Raw genomic sequence first — 22,464 nt, forward strand, 5'->3', positions numbered from 1 at the left:
CAAGTTTTGGTCGTCATCAAGGCAAATTTCGGTTCCTACTAGTTTTGAATACAGAGCCGTCTAGCAATTCCTCCAAAATTAGTCCATTTTTTTTTAAAAAAAATCCCTGCTTTGCAATACTCAGTACTAGAATTCATGTGGCGTCTGGTTAGGGAGAACTGTATCATTTTGTGCATGGAGTCCGCGGAGAACATGAGTTACTGCAGGTAAATGCTCGCCTGAAAGAGCAGAGACCAAACTAGAACCCTATTGGTGCTCATACATAATTGGAGAGTTATTGTATCCACCATCTCGACGCATTGGGTGTTTGAAGCAAATAGAGTAACAGTACAAAGTAACCAGCTCTTACATAAAAATTGCAGGAACTTAACAGGCAGGCCTGCAGGCTGCAGCTCCACAAAATATTACATGTGATTAACAGATTGTTTGTTCAGGAAAGAGCTTCACTTACGAGTGAATATGAGCACTTGATAGAGGAGGCCCAGTTCTGTGTCAGAGAGCCTTTTAGAACGAGGATGGGAAGAAAACAGAGAGAAAACAAAGTTACATGCAGACTGCTCTATGGCAAGGCAAAGCTAAAAATCTGAAATGCATTTCCCTTTGATATGAGCAAACTTGTGGCAATTTGGATGCCGTTCTGTCAGACAGGACTCTGCGAGCGAGCTGTTGCAGTTGTAAATTTCATGTTTCTGGAAGGACAGAGGCAAACTTGGCAGTGAATGGATATTGTCGCAGTTGCGGAGAGCGAGTGCCTCAAGGCATGCCATGCCCTCAGGCAAAGAGGATCCTCCCAAAAATCTGTGTCCTCAGGCCGGGATTCAGGTAATATTGGTAGTAACAGGATATTATCGCACATCTCAAGAGTCAATTCCTCAAGAGATGTTAGGCGCTCCTCCATGTTCCGAGCCAAAGACGATCCTATGGGAAGGATGGGAAGGATCGTACTTTGAGGGACGGGGGTCGGCCACTAGAATGATGTGTAGCCATCCTTTACACCAAAGGTGGTTAAACCTTAAATTGATTGCTAACGTGATACTGATACTACCTAAAAAGATCTAGATGGCTAGAGGGGTGGCCTATTAAAATTTGTGCAAAGCACAGTACTTAGGCAATGTGGTTAGACCAAAATACAACCCTAATAGCCACTACTTTGCCTAGCCTATACCACCACAAAGCAAACCCCCTAAACAATTGTAGTAGCAAGAATCCTAAGCAACTAGATCACACACAAAGGCTACTAAGGCAAGCTAACTAGCTAGTTGAACTACACAAGAAAAGCAACTAACCGGGCTAAATTACTTGACTGCTAGAACTACAACTACGCAATATTTAGAACAAGAATGTAAAGCACAAGTGTAGAATTTGAAATCACCGGGGCAAGTGAGAGACAAAGATTTATTCCTAAGGTTCGGGTTCTTACCGACTACCTACATCCTTGTTGGGGTGAGTCCTTTGATGATTGCTTCGTGCGCTAAGCAAGCTATCCAAGCCTGACTCTCAATGTGAGTGCCGCAAGAAGCCAATCAATTAATAGTACTCCAACTAACCTCGAGCATTCCACTAGAGTTGCCCTTCGTGATTTCCCGTAGGGTGAGCACAAAACCACTCGCAACAAATAATCATCAACAATGTGCTTAATGATCTACCGCTGCTTCAAACCGTCTAGCTGATGGCAAGCTCCAGGAGTAACAAGAAATCTACAGCACCAACGATGAACTAGTGCCACTAGATGCAAACTCTCTAAACAAATGCACTAGGTCTCACTCAATCTCACTCTAGATCAAAACTCAAACAAGCAAGTGAGTACGAGGTGTTTTTGAGCTCCTCTAAGGTGTGCGTATCAGTTAGAATGGAAAAGAGAGCCCAAAGGGACGAGCAAACACCGCTATCTATAATAAGCCACCACAAAACTAGCCATTGGCAAGGCTACTAGTGGCTATTTTCGAGGTCATCGGAAACTCTAGTGACCACCGAAAAACACCCACCGGAGAAAGGATCATGAATATGCAATACCCATAAATTAAACATATCTAGCTGTTGTAGACAACATTCTATGCCTGATGAAGGACTACCATAGGATAGATCCGGTGGCCACCCCGAGGCTCGGTCCCCATGTAGATGACTATTGGAAGACAACGATCCGATACCTATTACTCCGGTGCTATTTCGGTGCCCATCAATAGAGTAATTCGGTGACAGAAAAACCTATCTATTTGGCTACCTGAGAGCTCTAGGGGGTTCACTAGATAAGTCTAGTGCCCACCCATAGAGCAAGTAGTGCCAGCGTTTGAAATTCCCGCGTGACCACAAGATGCCTCCACATGTCCCTGAGTAGACCACATTCTCTGGTGCTGTGTAGCAGGAAGTCACCAGATAAATCCGGTAGCTAACCCTAGCTACGTGCCCCCGAACCCCTTTGCCCGGTTCTGTGGGTGAGGGCACCACTAAAATTCTGGTGCCTCAGCCGATAGTATCAACAATTAGCACAATAGGAGTATTGCGCTACCCTATTTTTCGGTGACCCCCCAACAAGGGCATCAAATATTTCTGGTTAGTGCTAAAAATCAGCACTAAGTCCTGTCTCTCAAACACTTTTCAAATTGTTAACTCCAAATGTGTTCCAACATGAACGTCACCACTTAAGCGTCGAGTTAGCTCTTGAAAAACAATTTCAAAAGCATTTTCACTTGCCTTCTCACCATGTCATAAGGTCCAATGCATATGCAAAATTAGTTCAAACCAGGTGGCACTAGATAACTGAATTGCTTTAGATTTCCCCTATTAAAAGTACGACCATCTATCATAAATGGACCATGCACTCTATCGCATCTTGGCCGGTGAAATGAAAACCCCTAGCATATACCTTTACCTTTAGGCTTGTTTTCATCTCCTTCTCTCCATGGGTGTGCACTTGGTTCATATAACATGATCTTCATCTTTACCATATCCTAGGCTTGCTCATCACCATCATGTGCACCCTAGCTCAATCACAACTCATTGAAAGAACTAGTCACTAGTTGTCACTCGATTACCAAAAGCAAACTTAGGGGTTTTCAGGGTCTCTGAGGTGCAAGAGCATGCCAGAGTTGTGATGAGTCTATGCCTCTTGCCCAATGCCGACCAGTAGCCAATACTTGGGAATTCCAATATCTAACAAGGTACTGGGGATTAGTGCCTTTGAAGGGATTTATAATAAGATGATTAAAAGGCTGGATCCATGGAAAGGAAAATTCATGACTTCATGGGCGAAGTTGATCCTTACCAATTCATGCCTGAGCAACCTCCCTATGTATGTTATGGGGTTCTACTTCCTTCCAAAAGGAGTACACTCTAAGATGGATACAATCAGATCCAAATTCTTTTGGAGGGGAGCTGGAGATGAGTTCAAATATGATATAGCAAAATGGATTGCTATTTGTAAATCAAAGATCCATGGTGGATTGGGCATCATCAACACAGAGATCATGAACCAATGCCTTTTAAATAAGTGGATTTGGAAAATAGAATCAGGTTATGAGGATTTGTGGTGTAAACTTCTAAGAGTTAAATATATGCAATCCAATAACTACTTTTGCTCTAATCAGAAAGGGTCCTCCCAGTTTTGGAAGGGGTTACATAAGGTGAAACATGTGTATCAGTGGGGGGCTGAATACTGATGAATCCACAAGGGTGATAAAGCTAGATTTTGGCATGATTCATGGTTGGGCAACATACCTCTAAAAGTTCAGTACAACCTTTTGTTTGATATTTGTGAGGATCAAAATGCTCTAGTACAGGAGGTCTGTGATGGGTAAGATTGAAAACTATCTTTTAGAAGAAATTGACATGGTAACTTGGTTGAAGATTGGAGGTCTTTAAACCAGTTGTTAGGGTGAATTCAAATGGACCTCAGTAGGTAAGAAGAGGTTCGGTGGGTTATTGATAAGTCAAATAGATTCACAACGAAGTCTCTGTACTATGGGATGACTCATGGGGGAGTAATAGATCATCTTAGTAAGCTGGTGTGGAAAAGCAAGTCTCCTTTAAAAGTTAGAGTTTTTCTGTGGCAAATGTTCCGTGACAAATTACCAACTGCTGTAACTTTTAAGAGGGGAAGATGGCATGGAAGCCCTCTCTGCTGTGTGTGCACCAAACCTGAAACAGTTAATCACATCTCATTTGAATGTGTTTTTGCTCAATACTTGTGGTGCTGTGTTAGAGATGCTTTTGGGTGGGCTGAATTTCCAACATCCCGCCAAGACTTTATGACTGGATGGATGCCAAGGAGGCTGGGGGTTCCTAAAAGACTAGTTATCCTTTTCTTTGCAGGTTTTACCTGGGCAATATGGAAGAACCGTGTAATAAGATGGCCATGAAAGATCTTTTCCTTCTAACCCCGATGTGGTTATTCACACTGCCATGAACTCTATGCTGATGTGGGGATCGAGATGAGCTAAAGGACGCCGACAAGCACAAGCAGCTGCAGATGGTGTCGCGCTTGGAGTCCTGGGTTAATGAGAGAGTCGATCGCCCTACTGCTTATACCGATATAGTCTCTCTGTAACATCAGGTGTTTTGAACTTGGTGTTAGCTTTTCGTGAGGTTGCGTTGTGTGTTTCGTTCTATCGTAAACTGGTATCCCTAGTATGTAAACTCTTAATTGCTTTCTTAAAAGCAGAGTAAATCTCCTTCAAAAAAATGTATTCTATACAATTAGATTATCATAAAATTCAACAAGGCATATTCTTTTTCTTTTTCTAATTAATCTTTTAATTTTAGACCATCTCGATAAACATGAAGGATTCTTTTAATACTACTGTATAGATATAATTTTAGGAATGGGAGTATAAATGCTATAGCTAGGGGCATACAAAAATCTAGACGACAACCCTAGCTAGCCTCTCTCACAAGGACCTTGATAAACTCTGAGTACAAAGCCAATGCCTAGAAAAATTCAATGTTCACGACTGTTGAGTATTTCAAGCGCTATGGACTCTTAACTCTAGTCAAGTACTTTAACTATTTTGTAATATATAGTAAGCAAACAAGTTACTGGAAGAATATACCTTTTTATGACGTAGGTAGCGACCAAGTATAAGAGCATCTCCATTACTACTATCTAAAACAGATTACCTATTTGTCTCTTTGGGTAGCCACCCATTTTCATACTACCCATATTTTGCTCCCAACTCCAGCAGTACTACCTTAAACAGGCTACTCAAACTAATTCTAGTAGAGAATGACATGTGGGTCCCACATCTCATCCTCTCATGTTCTTCTCGCCGGAGCAGAGGTGCCCACGGCCGTGACGGGTTTGCGCCCCTGCACCCGCGTGAGGTTCGCCACGCTGGGATCCGCCGTGCCTGCTCCGGCAAAGGCGACCGCACTGTGCCGAGGGCAGGCGGCCACGCCGGCGAAGAAGACTGTGCCGTGCCGAGGGCAGGCCGCTGTGTCGGGCAGGGCACCACGCCAGCCCCGCCTCGCCGAGATCCCTCGTGCCCGCGCCGGCGAAGAAGACCACGCTACAACGGGGGCACGCCGCCGTGCCGGGTAGGCAACCAAGCGAGGCTTGCGTGCCCGGATCCGCCGTGCCCGCGCCGAGGGCAGGCGGCCGCACTAGCGAAGAAGACCGCGCTGCGCCTCGCCAGGAGCTCATGCCTAGGCCTGACAGCCGCACCAGGGGCAGACCATTGCGCGTGCGGGGTGGACGGTGCTCGACGAAGGAGAGAGAGAGGGGCGCATGGTTGGGTAAAAATAGGTAGCCATCTGTTGGGCCCAATAGTCGTAGGTAGTGGGAGAGGGAATTTTTTGGGACAACAAATTTGGGTAGTCTGGTAGGTAGCCTGCTGGCCTCCACTACCCAAATGTAGGATACGTAAGAATTAACCAAATTTAAGGATCCAACACCAGTACCTAATGTTCTTCGTAGCAATGTACCATCAGAGTCAACGATTGTAAAGGTCTCTCTTGATTATTCGTTCGCCAATGGGACTATGTAAGCAGTGTGCTATCGCCATTTGGCTATATACGTGACGAACTCACATCTGTGTCACTCTGTGCAAGTGGAGGCAGAGACTACCGCGCGTTGAACGACTCAAAGCCTGCAGGAACGACGAACAGGATCATTGACTATAAGATTGCACGCCACTCATAGGAATCGATAAGAATGTATGAAGCCTCTCCCTCACTGCCCCACAACCTAGCAAGAGTTGATCACCGTTGGCACCAACGACCACCATGACTCCACGGCGCTTCTTCTTGGTGGCCCTTCTCACGGGCATCTCATTGTTCGCCAGAACAGCGCTGGTAGCTGTTAGCCAGAACTACACAGCTGCTTGGCCCTATTGCTCGACGACCGGCAACTACACCATGGCGAGCTCATACCAGGTGAACCTCGTCAAGCTCATGGCTGATCTGCAGGCGGGCGCCATAGACAAACGTGGGTTTAATGTGAGCATGGCAGGAAACTCACCGGACACTGTCTTTGGCCTCATCATGTGCTATGCCACCGCAGCTGGGATCAGTGCCAGAACTGCGTTCGAGCCGCGACCGCCGGGGTGCAGCAAACATGCCCGTTCAGCCGGGAGATGAAGGCCTGCTACATCGACGCCTGCGTCCTGAGGTACTCTGACGAGTCGTTCTTCTCTGTCGCCGATCTTAACGTGGCGTACTACGGATGGATATCTGCCTATGTCACCGACATGGTAGGCATGAACGCCACGAGGTGGACGCTGATGAGCCGGCTTGTGGGAGAGGCATCCGGTTCGCCACTACGGCTGGCCAACCAGAGTGAGGTGTTCAAAGACTCTGATGGCATCTCCCAGCTGATGTATGGGTTCGCGCAGTGCACAAGGGACCTCAACTCAAGCGAGTGCACCAGGTGCCTCACGTATTTGGTGGCGGAGCTGTCGAACTCGCGCCCAAACACCTCCTACGGCGCCGTAAAAAGCTACAGCTGCTACGTGGTGTACCAGATCAGGAGAGACCTGGGCATCATGCTTCCACCTTCACCAGCAGAGTCGCCGGAGCCCTCACCACCGCCACCGGTGACGACTCCACAGCAAGAAGCAGGTTAGCAACTTATTAATATATGTGTAACCGGACTAGATAGTTGTGAGGCAATCTAGCTCAGGGATTACTTGAACTCGAGACTCCGGCCACCGCCAGGAGCTCGCTGCCGACGCCAACCGGCTCGGTTCGATAACGTGTTCAAGCTCGCGTTCGTCTTCGCCAGCAAGACTTACATAGGAGCCGTTCGGCACCCTGCCCGTTACATGGGCCGTCGAGCAAACAAAGCGAAAAACGAAGATGGGCCGATAACGCCTCACACCCAGTCAGGCCCGTAGATGTTGTAGTTGGGCCTGCGGCTCCGCGCCCCTTTCTTGCCCTCAACTTGAACAGGCTCGCTCCCAGAAGGCTCGCTCCCAGGTTCAGAGTCTTCCTTGTTCAGTACCTTGGCGTCGGTGACATCCCTCCCTCCTTTAGCAACGGCTTGCCCCCAAGCCGGTGCACGAGGAAACTCTTGCTTGAGTGCTTCTTCGTCTCCCCATGTAGACAGCTCTGGAGGAAGGTTGGACCACTGGACCAAGATTTGTGGTACTGGAGAGTTGTTTTGTAGATGAAGCAGGCGGTCCAGAACAGCTTGAGGTAACTGAAAGTGCAAAGATGGGTCTGGCAGGTCCTGGCTGACCACCACATTAGGGGCAACAGCTTGCTTCAATTGTGAGACATGAAAGACTGGGTGAATTAAACAGTCCTCAGGCAGTTGGAGTTGATAAGCGACATCCCCAATCTTGGCCATCACTGTGAATGGTCCGAAAAATCGAAAACTGAGTTTGTTAGAAGACCGGTTAGCCAAAGATGTTTGCACATATGGCTGTAGCTTGACGTAGACAGAATCTCCCACATTAAAGCTGCGAAAGGATCTTTTCTTATCAGCTTGAAACTTCATTTTACGCTGTGCTCTCAGCAGATGTTGCTGAACTAGTTGCTGCATCAACTCTCTGTCTTGGAGCCAAGTATTCAGATCAGAATTATTGCTAGCACATGGCGCCTCTATTCCCAGCTGTTGAGGATGGTGTCCATATAACACAAAGAAAGGTGTGTTGCCAAGAGAGAAATGGAATGAGGTGTTGTACCAGAACTCTGCTAAGGATAACCAAGAAGACCATTTGGTGGGACAAGAGTGGACAAAACACCTCAAGTAGGTCTCCAAACATTGATTTACCCTTTCCGTCTGCCCATCAGTCTAGGGATGGTAAGCACTACTCATATGTAGCTCTGTCCTAAGTAATTTGAACAGCTCCCTCCACAGATTGCTAGTAAAGATCTTATCCCTATCTGAAACTATTGCTTGTGGCAGGCCATGTAACTTGAACACATTGTTCATGAGCACAACTGCAACTTGTAGGGCTGTATAAGGGTGAGACAATGGAAGAAAGTGGGCATACTTTGTAAACTTATCAACCACCACTATGATGCAGTTGAAGGAATTTGATCTGGGAAGTCCCTCTATAAAGTCCATCGTAATTGTCTTCCAGGAGCCATCAGGGATAGGGAGAGGAGACAATAAACCTGGAGAAGCCACTCTTTCAGTTTTAGCTTGTTGATAGACTGTACATTGAGCCACAAACTCTTTAACAGACTGCTTCAACTGAGGCCAAGCAAAGAGCCTTTTGACTCTGTGGTACGTAGCCTCATACCCAGAGTGCCCACCTACAGCACTAGCATGTAAGGCAGACAGAATCTGTTGTTGAATAGATGTGACATTCCCTACCCATATCCTGGACTTGAAATATATGATTCCCTTAGTTAGAGTATAGTGTCCTGAGGGAGACTGAATAGACAACTCTTGCAAAAGCTTGGCAGTGTCAGGGTCTTGAGTATAGGCTTCCTGTAAAGTTTGAACCCAAGGTGTGGTAACAACTGACACTGCAGTTATCTCAAAATCAGCGGCATGGCTGGTCCTTGACAAGGCATCAGCAACTCTATTCTCTTTACCTTGTTTATAAATAATTTTGTAACTGAGACCAAGCAGCTTTGTGAGGGCCTTATGCTGCCAAGGAGTTGTTAACCTTTGATCATCCAAATGTACCAGACTTTTCTAGTTTGTCCTGATTATAAATTCAGAATGCTGAAGATATGACCTCCAATGATCAACTGCAAGTAATATGGCCAAGTACTCCTTTTCATAAGTAGAGAGACCCTGTGCCTTTGGGCCAAGTGCCTTGCTAACAAAAGCTAGAGGGTGACCTCCTTGCTGCAACACTGCTCCTATCCCTTTATCTGAGGCGTCTGTTTCTAATTCAAATGTCTTAGAAAAGTCTGGTAGGGCTAAGACAGGTGCTGTCACTAAGGCAGTCTTGAGTGCTTGAAAGGATGCCTCTGTTTCCGAAGTCCATACATACACAACACCTTTCTTCAGCAAATTAGTCAAAGGTTTAGTCAGCAACCCAAAATTCTTCACATACTTCCTGTAATACCCAGCCATTCCTAGGAAACTCCTAAGATCCTTTACACATTAAGGTGTAGGCCATTCGGATATAATCTGTATCTTCTTTGGATCAGTAGACTCCCCTGAGGAACTAATCACACGACCCAGATAGCTCAATTCTTGCTTAGCAAAGGAACACTTAGACAACTTCACATATAATTGGTGCTGTTGTAGAGCTTGGAAAACAACCTCAATGTGCTGCAAATGTTCTTGCCAAGTTGCACTGTAGATTAACACATCATCTATGAAGACCACAACAAACTTCCTTAGGAATTGTGCCAAAACAAAGTTCATAATCCCTTGAAAAGTTGCAGGTCCACCAGTCACTCCGTAGGGCATCACTTGGTATTCATAATGTCCATTATGTGTTTCAAAGGCTGTCTTATGTTCATCACCTTCAACCATTCTGATCTGATGAAATCCAGACCAAAGATCCAAGGAAGAGAACCAAGAAGCTCCATGCAATTCATCTAATAGTTCATCTATAATGGGCAGAGGATACTTGTTCTTAACTGTCATGGCATTTAGGCATCTATAATCAACACAAAGCCGCCAGTCTCCAGTCTTTTTCTTCACTAATAGAGCTGGAGAGGAGAATGGACTCACACTGTGCCTGATAAGACCCTTTTCTAGCATCTCTTTGATTTGTTTCTCAATCTCATCCTTCTGACTTGGATTGTATCTATATGGCCTCAGTCTAAAGGGTGTTGCTCCTGGCAAAAGAGGTATAGAATGATCCCCCTCTCTCTTAGGAGGTAAACCTAGTATTGGTTGGAAGAGATCTGAGTATTGTTTAATTAGCTCTTGGATGCCTGCTGGCAATGAGGCTTCACTAGATTTAGTCTCTGCCATAGAACTTAACTGCACAAAATGTAGTATTGCATCATGTTTCACCATGGCATCAAGTTGATGGTTGGAAATGGGGGGTCCCACAATAGTTTCAGGTGGGATTCCCAAAATTTTCATTGTTCTGCTCTGATTTTCAAACTGTAACCATTTTTCAGCCCAATGGATCTGCATAGGGCTGACACTCTCAAGCTAGTCCATTCCAAGTATCACATCGTAGCAACCAAGTGGTATAATTTTGAATGAGTTCTTGAAAGTAATGCCCTGAATATTCCACAGCTGTTCTGGCAATTCATGAGTGCATTCCAAGAGGTTTCCATTTGCAACCTTGACCAAGACAGGGTTAGATAAGGCTTGTTTCCCCTGAATTCTTGAGGCCAAATCTTCACTGATGAAGCAGTTGGTACTCCCAGAGTCTACTAACATGAAAACCTCTTGTCCAGCCAAGAAACCTCTGAGCCTGACAGTCCTCATACCTTCTGTGCCTTTCATAGCCTAAACAGAGATTTCCATTAAATCTTCCCCAGAGTCATTCTCTTCATCAACTTGTACTTGCAATTCTGACTGATCATCTGTCAGGAACTCCCATACTTCTTCCATGGCATGTAAAGACACCGTCTGACATTTGTGGCCCGGACTCCATTTTTCCCCACATTTAAAACATAACCCCTTGGCCTTTCTATAGTTCTTCAGAGCAGACAATTTATCATCCCCTTGCCTGCTTCTGGTAGAGTCTAGCATCTTCTTGTCATCACCTGGACTTGGAGAATACCTTGGTGCACTGCCAGTAGGTATCACACTGGTTCTCACACCTTCAGAGTAAGATCTCTTGTACATCGTATTAGCATCTCCCCTTCTGTGGCTGCTGTTGGGTAGATCCAATAGAGCTTCCTCCTGCAACAAAGCCAAGGAACTCGCAGAGTCCAAGTCTTGGGGTCTATGAACCATAATAACAGCTTTTATCTCTCTTTTAAGTCCATCTATAAACCTATTAGTTATAACAGAACTGGGAAAATTGGGATCATGAGCTAGGAGTTGGTGGACTATATCACAGAAGTTTTCTATGTACTCATGGACATTGGTGAGTTGGCGAATATGGAAAAATTGCCTCATGAGTTGGTTATGCTCATCCCTATCAAACTTGGCACTCACAGTAGCGACAAAGTCTGCCCAGGACATTGTTTTCACGGTGGATTGGACTGTCTGGAACCACAGAGCTGCAGAACCAGTGAGGTGCATAGTGGAATAGTGAATCCATAAACGAGGATCTACAAGATAAACTTCGAAGAAGGTTTCACAATTCTTAATCCAGAGCTTAGGGTTTGTGCCATCAAATTTGGGGAAAGGTAAATCGGGCATTGCAGCACTAAGCAAAGCACGCGCATGCCAGTCACTAGGTATAGAACCATCATAATTCAACACATCAGAAGAAGATTTAGTGTGGTTCATCGCACCTGTGACCGGAGGCGGATCCAGGGTGGTATAAACCACCCCAAATCCAGCACCCCGGTGATGAATTTCTTCACGGTGGCCAATTGGCCCTGATGTCGCCCCGGACAGGGACGGTTCCAGATGAGCGGAACCCGACACCAAACTCGCCCCGCCCTTGGATGAGTAGAGCTCGGGGAGCGCGGACGGGTTGATGAATTCTCCCGTCGTCGCTGGTGACTTGGCCTGGTCAGAGAAGAGCTTCTCCACCAGATCGCCCAGATGGTTCACCGCCTTCTCTAGGTCGGTGACGCGGAGATTGACCTCGGGCTTCCAGGCTTCAATCTCCTCCTTCGCCAACCGGATCTCAGACATCGAATGCTTCAGCTCAGATATTCCCTTCGAATTCTCGCTCAGTAGGGCCAAAATCTGCTCGAATTGTTCCTCAGGCGACATCCTAGATGATTGCCGGGTGAGGTGCGTGTGGTGGTGGGATTGAGGCGCCAGGATCTAAGCTCTGATAGCAGATGTAACCGGACTAGATAGTTGTGAGGCAATCTAGCTCGGGGATTACTTGAACTCGAGACTCCGGCCACCGCCAGGAGCTCGCCGCCGACGCCAACCGGCTTGGTTCGATAACGTGTTCAAGCTCGCGTTCGTCTTCGCCAGCAAGACTTACATAGGAGCCGTTCGGCACCCTGCCCGTTACATGGGCCGTCGAGCAAACAAAGCGAAAAACGAAGATGGGCCGATAACGCCTCACACCCAGTCAGGCCCGTAGATGTTGTAGTTGGGCCTGCGGCTCCGCGACCCTTTCTTGCCCTCAACTTGAACAGGCTCGCTCCCAGAAGGCTCGCTCCCAGGTTCAGAGTCTTCCTTGTTCAGTACCTTGGCGTCGGTGACAATATGATATCTGCAAATATATTTTCAGTGTCTCACGCAAACAAACCTAATAATTCTGGAACATCTGGCGTCTGCATGTTCTTGTTTATTAATGCGAAAGCTACGTCGCCTCCCCACCACGGCCTCGACACGGAAGGCTCATAGCCGGTGCTACTCTGGGTTCATTGGCTGCTGCCGTCGCCTTGGGCATCATGGCAGCGCTCTTTTGGCGACGCAGGAGAAAGGATACTGCACCAGAACAGGAACTAGGCGCTATGTTCGACGGCGAGCCGCAAGAAGAGGAGTTTGAGAAAGGTGCAGGGCCCAGACGGTTCCACTACAGAGATCTGGCTGTCGCCACCAGGAATTTCTCCCAAGAGGAGAAACTTGGAGAAGGGGGTTTTGGGTCAGTGTACCATGGTTACTTGAAGGACATGGATCTTCATGTCGCTATAAAAAGGGTATATCTAAGAACTCCAATCAGGGTAGGAAGGAATTCGAGTCCGAGGTGAAGATCATAAGCCGGCTGAGGCACCGCAACCTCGTGGAGCTCATCGGTTGGTGCCATGCTGGTGAAGAGCTCTTGGAAGTCTTGATACTCATATTCACAACCCCAAAAAAGTATTGTCATGGCCGATCAGGTAGCACACTACTATCTAGCTACTCCTGACCCAGTTCACTTCATACCAACTTCCAGTGCTCTCTCGAAACTAACTGCTTTTTTTTGTTTGACATTGTCTCTTGTGTTATTTATATAGGCCTGAGATGGTGCTTGGAGTTGGTTCAGCACTTCTGTACCTTCATCAGGATTGCCAGAAATGTGTTGTGCACCGTGACATCAAGCCCAGCAACATTATGCTAGATGCATCGTTCAACGCAAAGCTTGGTGATTTTGGGCTTGCGAGGCTCATCGACCACGGTAGGGGATCGCACACGACTGTGCTCGCTGGCACGATAGGTTACATGGACCCAGAATGCATGGTCACGGGCAATACCTGCATATTCAGTCCGATGTTTACAGCTTTGGTGTCGTCGTCCTCGAGATCGCCTGCGGACGGCCCGCAACAATCGCCGATGTTAATGGCACGACTATCCACCTGGTGCACTGGGTGTTGGAATTCTACAGTCGCGGAAGGATCCTCGATGCCAAGTCTCCCTGCAAAGATGCCGGTGGCGACATTCGAACCACCACAGTCGTTGTTGGACAACTCCGTTGCTACGACCACCACGGGTTCCATCATCAGTGTGACTGAGACATCTTGCTTGCTACGATGACAAACATACACCGTCATAACTCACAAGCGGCCAAGTATCATTTATTTCTGGTATACTGCACTGCATGCTCTGTATAGTTTCTTAATAAAAAATGTCGTCTTCTATATATGGGATCGTTGTCACTCCTAGAAATGGATTGTTTCGTGTAAGCATATTGACGCTCACAATTTTTTTTGTATGGTGGATACTTCGTTTACGACATCCTCAAATAATGAAAGTTCCAGTTTTTCATATCTTCAGCCTGAAAAGTGTACGTCAAAGATTTTCATAGAAATATTTGGAGTATTTTAATCCTTACTAGTTTTAATCTAATGTGTTTAATAAATACTAGTATATTGTGTATGCTAATGTCATTATACCACAATCCAAAAGGTAGAATTACCAAAGTATCGATGAATGGCCAGTCGGTAAAGATTTCTAACATACAGCCCTTCTGTATTTCTTGTTTTCCCAATCAAACATCAGTTGGTATTTTTATTTTGCTTCATAGTTGGACGGTTGGTCAGTAAGTCCTTATACTTAGACCAACTCCAAGAGTCTTTTATATCCTTCCTAATTGATAGAAATAGAGATTTTGGTGAAAAAAAAATACCATGCATCAACATCTTTAATTAGATCTCCATATATAGACATTCTCTATTCCAGATTTCCCACTAGCCGACGATAGAGAGTGGGTCTAGCTCTCTAGACTCTAGAGTGCGCACAATATATGGAGAAAGTATTGGAGGGTGAAAATATAAAGACAATTTTTTATGCAAATGACTCCCCAAATGATGATTTAATGAGTGAGTTTAAGAAATACTCTAAGAGATGCTGTTGGTCTAGAATTGGTCTTGCAACGTGTTTGGCTGGCTCAATCCGTGTCTATTTTTGGAGGAGCCCACTCGTCCGATCAAACCCTAGCGCATCAGAACTCTGTCTTACCAAATTTGCCCTCGTCGCCGCCACTCGCTCCTAACCGTCGCCACCCACCAGCCATCCCCAGCATGACCGACAAGTCCCCCCCCCCCCCCCCCCCCCCCCCCCCCCCCCCCCAAATCTTTCTTTGACGTGCGTGTTACCGTCGTTACCGATGCGCAGACATGAGGTCGTGGACCATTTGTTTCCAAATCCTAGATAGTTTATTGGGGTCCACAGATGCCGTGGACCATGAATCTTTTTATAAATCCTGTTCACACATACCATAAACACCCTTTTCGCTTGTTGGTTTCAGCCAGCCCAAACCAGCCAGCCAACAGTGTTTTCCCCTCACAACAAACCAGCAGCAGCCAGCCCAAACCAGTCCAGAAACCAACCAGTGAACAAGCCGAAAATGTACTCAGGATTGTGATTCAATTCTAAGGTGATCCAGCTTTGTACACGAATCAGCAGTTTATTATCCTTTTCACATTTCTTTTTATCTTTTTCACATAGCCAACCACAGAAGCCCAAATCAATGTAGAAGACCTACACTCCAGGCTGTTGTGAAAGTGACGTGAAAGAGAGGATCACTACACCACAACACTAAAATAGAATCAGACGTCGGTCGCTAAAAGCTAACAATTACCATTGAACGGTTAGTTGCTAAAGATTTCCCACGGACCCTTAGTTGCTAATACCAAATGCTGCGATGGATGGTCCGTCGCAATAAATATTTTCCTTTTGCGTTGAATCGTCAGTCCCTTAATAGCACTCGCTAAATACAACTGTCTATTGGCGCGATGTTCAGCGAAATTTTGGCCCAAAAGTCACGTGAAAACCCTAAAGAAACCACCAGCCCTACCAAAAACAGATACGCACTTGTTCTCAATAAAAAGAACAGATCCGCACCTCTCTTTGCTCACCCCAAACCCCTCCACGCTCCGCTGCACGCACGCATGCCCGCTCACACGCCGGTGTCCGCCCCCGCCACCCCGCTCGCCTGTCGGCCAGAAGTCCGCCGCCTCCAACTTGGCGCCGCCACCACCTTGGTGTCCCAGCGCCTAGGCTATGTTAAGCTAGGATTAACCTTATGTTCATCAGCTAGGATTAGCAATGCAGCAGCTATATATTCAAACTAGGACTAGTTTGATGTTAAGTGACATTACATATATTGTACTTGTTAAATAAATGAATCAATGTATGGCTAATGCGATCTTTTTTGTATGTCATCCTAAATCTGTGTACAGATTTTCAACATTGAATTCGTCTTGAATGTTTGATCCAATGTACACGAGTTTTAGATACGCAGGGTTTTATTTTTTTATCTCGTTTAATTAAGCTCTAGACTGTTAGTCACTAAGGGCCTGTTTGGATTGGAGGATTTTCAAAGGAAAATCGTAGGAACCAAGAAACGGAGGAAAGGAAACTGATTCGAGCGTTTGGAACAAAGGATTCGCTCAAACCCTTTCCTCTGGAATACTGTAGCCAGCGAGCAACTTCACAGGAAAGAAAAAATCCAATCCGATCCATTGTTTTGTTTTCCTTTGCGGAAGCCCGAGGCAGCGCGAGAAGAGGAGGAAAAAAATGAGTTGTAGTCAGTACTCATATTTGCCTAAATCTTATGATTCCTATGTTATGAATTCATGCGTTCCAAACAGCCTAAAATTTATGTTCCTGTGTTTTGAAATCCCATAGTTTTTCACTTTTCATCATACCTTATTCCTGCGTTTTTTCCTATTCCTGCATTTTGGATTCCTTCGTTCCAAACAGGCCCTAAAAGGTCTTTATACTGTTGAACTGTTGGTCGCTAAACGTTGTAACGAGCTGTTGGTTGCTATAAGTAGCACCGTCGAACCGTTGGTTGCTAAAGATCATGTCCGTCGCTATTTACTTATAGCGACGCCTTTAGTAGCAACAACAGGGGTCCATCGCTAGAAGATTTAGCAACTGACTGTTCATTGCTGTACAGGCCTTTTAGCAACTCCAAAGCCATGGTTGTTCTAAGGTTGTGATGTAGTGGGTACTAATAATCATGTTGCCATGACTAAGCTGCAAAACTTATCTGATGCCTTTATCACCAAATCCTTGAGAATATATACGAAGATGTAAGTTGGGATGTAGTTCGCTCAATATTGTAACTTGTAAAACTAGTAAGCACTAACCGGTAACTCCCCCAGTTTCATTTCTCGAAACCGATAATATAAAAAGATGTAAGTTGGGATACATTGCTTTCAAGAAGAACTAGGTAGTTGGGCAGTCAATTTTCTCTAAACTAATACGAACAATCTTAGGTCCACTGATGGGTCATGGGCATGCATGATGTAACATGAGGAAACAAAGGACACAGAAAGAGATCAAGAATCTGTGGTTTCTCCAACTGCATAAACTCGGCCTTAGCCAAAACACAAGCCTGATTACTCTGCTAGTGCTAGCTCCCTGTTTTAAAAGGACACTACAACAATGCTTCTGCCGCACAAAAAAAATAAAAACCAATGTCCTTTTCCTGAAAGCAACGGTGGCATTGAAACCATTGCCGATTCGTGGTTATTGGAGCATCATATTCAGAGATAATGTGCTGGTCTTTGTTCTTTTTTTATTGCTTAACCAACCAGCTCAAGCACCGTACTTAGTAGGCCGTATAATCAAGAAATCAATCTCCATCCTCCTGTATGATAAATAATAATGTCACCTTAAGCATAAAAAAATGATTGAGACTGACAGATGGCAAAATGATGCTGTTATTATTCCTCCAGCTCTCCAATAAGGAGATATTTGCAGAAAGAGCTTGGACAACAGATTCCCTACCGAGAACTGAAGCCTGTAGATTGTAGAATGAATGACAGCTTGGGTCTAGGTCTACAGCAAAGATAGCAAAGTGAGGCAAACGGTTGATTCTCCAGTGCCTTTGGACCCAGCACTGACTGACAAATTCTGCTCTCTACCCGTTCTGCACATTTCAAGTACTCTTGGCTTCGCAACGAACACAGGAACAGTGGCAACAAACACCAAGGGCCATCAGCAGCTGAGATGTTCACCTGGAGCCATTCTTTTTAGTTGCTTGGTCACTTACTCTAGAGTCTTCATGCCCACAGAGCATGATCACCATAAACCTATGCGCTGCAGCTTCAGAACTGGACCAGCGCTTGAAGCAAAAATTCCAATCTTGTCGAAAAGCAGTATCCACCCTTCAGATAAATGATTGCCTGACAAATTGAGGCAAACGGTTGGGTAACCTTTTGTGGTGTTTGGCGCCACGCTTGGCTACCTTTTGCTTGTATATAAACTTCATTCGTCTTAATTGAAAGGCAGAGCTCCTGCCATTGTTTCAAAAAAAAAATGATTGCCTGAAAGAGCAGAGATCCTCAAGGTGATCTCCACTGGGGCTTATCATGTTGATTCCTCTTACCACAAGAAAAAAAAAACATGTTGCTCCCTCGGTTCAGTTACTATTTACAGGCTTGCATGACAGGCTTACTGCATATATGTAGTTACAGGCTTACAGTAGTTAGCTGCGTTTTCTAAGAATCAAATCTTAACAAGAGAAGCACAACATGGTAAAAAGTAGGTACTAAATTATAAATACTTTAAGGGGCACCATGATAAACCTACTGAACATATAGTGTGAAAATACACCAAACTCTTGATGAATAAACACGGAAAGGAAAAAAAGGACATCCAGTACATTCAGAATCAGGATCATCTATAGTTTGGACTTTGGAGTGTATTTCATCCATATTAATAACATACTCTACCATACATTATTAAGAACTCCAGTAAATTCTGATTTCAGAATCAAGATCCAAATGAGTAAATATGAGTATCAGATCCAGTGTCAGTCAGCAGAGCTGTTACCCGTACGAGGTACAGTACACTGAAAAATATCAATTGTATCAGCGAATCAATCCTAGCATCAGGGCAGGACCATCATGGAATGATGCCAGTACAAATATGATTGAATGGCACTTCTCATTTAATTTGCTGCTTCTCATCAACATAGATGAACCTGAAACAACTGTGAATAAAATATATGACAAGCTGAGTAACAGAAGCAAGGAGAATGGGTCACTGTTAACTTGAAATGGATAATGGTAGCAGTAAAATCTGCTGAGGTTTTTTCTGCAATTCATATGGACAGTAAATCAATAACCGGGTATGCAAAATACAGACTGTAATGTGTACTCCCTCTGTCCCGTAATACAGTGCATTCTAGGAATTTTAAGACAAATTAAGAGAGAACATAAAAGACACATGTACCCTCATTCTTTTTCCTAATCAGACGCTATCATCAACGTGATTAAGGGTGATTGGTTGATAAATGGAAAGTATTTAATGTAAAATTGGTTTTTGTCCTCTAAAATGCATTGTATTTGAGGACAAATTTTGAATGCTAGAATGCACTATATTACAGGACGGAGGGAGTAGAACTTTGGGTGAAACAGCTATTAGTCACTCTCAGAAGTCAGAAGACCCACTTACTAGTAGCAGAGAAGCAAGGAGAGAGCGAGAGAGAGACAGAGAGAGTGAGAGAGAGAGAGCACCTGCCAACAAATTCACGGCGGAGTCCTGAAATGATAATTTGTACATAAAAACCTCTATTTCCTACCTTAATTGAAGGGCAAAGCTCCTGCCATTACTTTCAAAAAAAGAAAAAAAAGAAATTCACACGATGCAATATGATTGAGTTTACAAGATGGCAAAATAATGATGCTGTTCTTCAATGAGAACAGAGCAGAAAGTGATATTTGCATAAAGATCATGGAACATCGGAACAGCAGATTGTCTGCTACATCCAAAAGACAGAAATGTAATCTGACGCAGAACAACAACAAGGGAAGCACACGAAAGGATGTTTCTGCACTTCATTATATTGGCTTCATCACTGACATAGATTAGCTTCACGCCTTCAGAGAACATGATCTGCTTGCCCCTGTGATCATGCATCTTGCAGTTGATATGCTAAACTAATTAGCCAGCTTCTAAATTCATCAAACTGATTGCACCAACTTCAGCTAGCTTCTTTGCCTCTAGTTTTGCTGCTTAAAAACTGCATGGAGTGTTCCTGAGTTTGTTGGTCACCAAGTGCACTACTACTAGATATTCAATTTCTGACAGGCTGCCTTACGGCTGCCCGTTTCACAGATCTGAACATATGTGCCTTGCTCTTTACTACTGAATCTGCACATTTCTGATACTGATGCTATCTTATTTCTGAATTTGTTTGCCATGCTCTTTGCTAGCTACAGCAAGCTGATGTGCATTCAGCTATGCCTAGTACTACTTGCAAACTGTTGTCTGTCACCTCTGAACCATTTGAAGGGCATATGCTAATTGCTTTTGCACTGTCCATCATCGGTACACAGCCCATTAAACTGATGAGCTAGCCCCGGGCAAATCATCTCCCTTTTTCTTGCACTAATTCATATATACTACCTGCCCAAGATATTGTAAAGCTAAAAAACCTCTTAAAGGTCACATGACCAAACTGCTCTTGCTGAATGCTCCTGCTACGCCACTATTACTGAATAAACTTATGGGCCAACACTAATCTCTGATGAGCAGGGCTGCTTTGCTTCCAACCTGTATCTGGGCTCATTTTCTTACAAGGATTTACTGCTATGTTCAGAACTTTGCATGCCCTTTGACTGACCAATCATCATGCAACATTCGTGCTCATCAGGTGTTCACGGGCTAAATTGCCGTCATGGTGCTGCTAGCTTCAACTGCCACGCTGAGACACTGTGTTTCAGGCATGCTACTGCTAGCCTCGAATTTGACACCTAGTCGGAGCATGCTACTCATCATCTCTGAAAGTTTCTATTCCCAGTAAATCTGAACATGTTAAATTCACTGAACTAGTACCACTACTAGAGAACAGACTTTAGAACGATGTCCCAATTTGACATTAGCCTCGACATTTTTTGCCCCCGGGACTAAAGGACCTTTTAGTCCCGGTTCGTAATACTAACCGGGACTAAAGGTCCCTGCCCAACGGTCATCCACGGGGCAGGGATCTTTAGTCCCGGCTGTTATTACTAATCGGGACTAAAGGTTTACCTTTAGTCCCGGTTGGTAATACCAGCCGGGACTAAATTTTTTAGTCTCAGTTTGGGTGATGTTCCGGGAATAAAGATTAATCTTTAGTCCCGGTTTGGCCCCCTAACTGGGACTAATTATCCCGGCCTATAATCCAGCTCATTTCTTCCTCCCCAAACCCGAGCCATTTCATTCAAACTCACTGTCTCTGTTTTTCAGCTTGCTGTTGTTCTTGATCTCTCCCCCTCCATTGGTGTTGCTCTTCGATTTTGGAGGTAACAAACTTAATCCTCTTATGTTTTATCAGTAGCTTGTCTCATTTTGCGATGTAGATGCATGTGTAACTTTATATGTTGGACTTTATTATGATTTTATATGTCATTTTTTGCTCAAAATCACATGATGATTTGCATATATGTTTGGATAAACAAAAGTTAAATTAGTTCATCAAAATCATGCCTCGCTCGTCCTCGCTGGAGCACGCGTCATCACTGTCCCCGGCGGCTTACGTGATCTTAGAATTAATTTTTCCACGAAATGAAAAACTTAGAAAATAGTTAGAAAATTGTAGAAAATCCGTACTAGTTGAACTTGCGGACCGTGTTCAGCTCGGCCAACATGTTCTCTGCCGAGCGGTAACGGACGTCAAGGAGGAGCTTTGATTCTACGAGGGAGAGCGGCAATGGTCGTGGAAGACCGTTTTCCCTTTCTCGTAGAATCGGAGCTCTTCCTTGGCCAAGTATGGTGCTGTCCGGTGGAGAAATGCTGGCCGAGATGATCACGTAAGCAAGGTCAACTAGTACGGATGGTTATTTATTGAAACATATTTTTGAGCTATAATTTGATGGATATTTGATAACTTCAGACCTACAAATGTCATCTACAAATGTTACTATCCTCGGCAACCTAAACGCCCGCGAGCTCGCCAATATCGAGCAGGTCACTTAGAATTATTTTTTCCATGAAATGAAATACTTAGAAATCATGCCTTTTATTTTTTAGAATTAAATTTTCCATGAAATGAAAAACTTAGAAAATAGTTAGAAAATTGTAGAAAATCCGTACTAGTTGAACTTGCGGACCGTGTTCATCTCGGCGAGCATGTTCTCTGCCGAGCGGTAACAGATGTCAAGGAGGAGCTTTGATTCTACGAGGGAGAGCGGCAACGGTCGTGGAAGACCGTGTTCCCTTCCTCGTAGAATCGGAGCTCTTCCTTGGCCAAGTACGGTGCCGTCCGGTAGAGAAATGCTCGCCGAGATGATCACGTAAGCAAGGTCAACTAGTACGGATGGTTATTTATTGAAACATGTGAAATCCGTACTAGTTTTGTTTAAATATATCATTTTAGAAAATGTGAAATTTACACTAGTTTGCAAAAATAAGTATAGAAAGTAGATGACAACTGGTACCGGATCCTCGGCCTCTCGTTCGGTTGCGAAACGACTGAGGCCAGAACTCCCTCTCATTATCTGCGGCAAGTGTAAGCAGAAGATTGTGATGGAGTACCGAGTCAAGAGACAGGGACCCAACAAGGGTCGTGTTTTCTACAAGTGCCCAGATCGCAATGTGAGTTTCTTACGCATTTTATTATTATGGCTAATTGACCTGCTTTTCTTGAATATTTTTGA

The 22,464-nt window shown here is 44.7% G+C and overlaps 1 pseudogene; it reads left to right on the plus strand.

Annotated features, from left to right (window-relative positions):
- The first annotated feature begins 6,216 nt into the window (after positions 1-6,216).
- Positions 6,217-13,921, plus strand: LOC136480602 (cysteine-rich receptor-like protein kinase 10; annotated as a pseudogene).
- Positions 13,922-22,464: the final 8,543 nt, after the last annotated feature.

Source organism: Miscanthus floridulus, chromosome 9 (genome assembly GCF_019320115.1).
Source record: "Miscanthus floridulus cultivar M001 chromosome 9, ASM1932011v1, whole genome shotgun sequence".
NCBI classification, from domain to species: Eukaryota; Viridiplantae; Streptophyta; class Magnoliopsida; order Poales; family Poaceae; genus Miscanthus; species Miscanthus floridulus.